We start from the raw sequence: 1514 nt of genomic DNA, 5'->3' as shown, positions 1-1514 counted from the left end.
TGCGGTGATCGTGGATCGAACACGAGACCTTCAGATCTTCAGTCTGACGCTCTCCCAACTGAGCTATCCCCGCAGTACGAGTGTTACATACTCGGTTTTAATAATTGTTTTCTATTGTAAATTCCAAATTAAAAAACTAGGATAATTAAACTCATAAAAGAATGTGAAACAAAAATCATTTGTTAGTATTTATTATATAGTTATTAATATGCAATAAAATGTCTTAAAACAGATCTGCATCAATTAAAATTTGTAAAGCTTACAATTTGAAATTTGAATGGGTGAAAAAGTTACTTACATGCAAGTTTTGTTGAATTATTTTGTCGGGATTTTCGAACTATTTATTTTTTTTCAGATCCTGAAAGGAACCTATGATATATTACCACCGTATATAAAAATTAGATATTTTGAGAAATCACAAATAATAAATCTCATGCAAAGAAAAACATTGATTAAATAGTTTCTATTTAAATCAATCAAGGCAACATCTCACTGTAATAAATTGTCATTATAATGCTACTACTCAACAAACTTTATTTAACAATCATATAAATGAAACTAATCCATAAATCCACTTCAAATGTCACTACTCCACTAACTAGCCGTGGTTTGACAATTGACAGAGAGGGTTTGAGAGGGAGGGTGAAGATGAGTAACAATGTTTGAAAATGTGTTTCAGTTCGACTCTAACCATGATAGTGATTACAGAGAGGGGTAAATGCCATAACTAAGGAGAAACAGATTTGGTTAGATATCACTAACAATAAGCACAATTCTCTAAATCTTGTAGATCTATGGTACTCCTAGTAGGGATATATATGGCAACACCACATCGTAATACACCAGAAAGACTAGATGGAGTATGGGTTATCACACATGAAAGATGATTTGTTTTGAAGGTTTCAATTGGCTTGGTTTATGTGTGGTAGTTTTGAGTGCATGGTTGAATTTTATTGACGATCAATACAAGGTTAGTATAAAAATATTCAAATAGTTTTCTCTATCATGATTTGTGTCAAGAATTTGATTTGTGCAAAAGCACGGAAACAAAATATAACAACATTTTTTTTTGTCAAAAAATTAAAAAAGGCGANTGAGCTATCCCCGCAGTACGAGTGTTACATACTCGGTTTTAATAATTGTTTTCTATTGTAAATTCCAAATTAAAAAACTAGGATAATTACACTCATAAAATAATGTGAAACAAAAATCATTTGTTATTATTTATTATATAGTTATTAATATGCAATAAAATGTCTTAAAACAGATCTGCATCAATTAAAATTTGTAAAGCTTACAATTTGAAATTTGAATGGGTGAAAAAGTTACTTACATGCAAGTTTTGTTGACTTATTTTGTCGGGATTTTCGAACTATTTATTTTTTTTCAGATCTTGAAAGGAACCTATGATATATTGCCACCGTATATAAAAATTAGATATTTTGAGAAATCACAAATAATAAATCTCATGCAAAGAAAAACATTGATTAAATAGTTTCTATTTAAATCAATCA

At 29.3% G+C, this 1514-nt stretch overlaps 1 non-coding gene across 1 annotated transcript; it reads right to left on the bottom strand.

The window, feature by feature from the left end:
- Window positions 1–73, bottom strand: TRNAF-GAA. Its single transcript has one exon. It is a non-coding gene; the product is annotated as a tRNA-Phe (tRNA).
- Between the last annotated feature and the right edge of the window lie 1441 nt (window positions 74–1514).

This window comes from Ipomoea triloba, chromosome 5 (assembly GCF_003576645.1).
Source record: "Ipomoea triloba cultivar NCNSP0323 chromosome 5, ASM357664v1".
NCBI classification, from domain to species: Eukaryota; Viridiplantae; Streptophyta; class Magnoliopsida; order Solanales; family Convolvulaceae; genus Ipomoea; species Ipomoea triloba.
The sequence above is the reverse complement of the archived record's forward strand: the minus strand, read 5'-3'. Positions and strand labels throughout refer to the sequence as shown.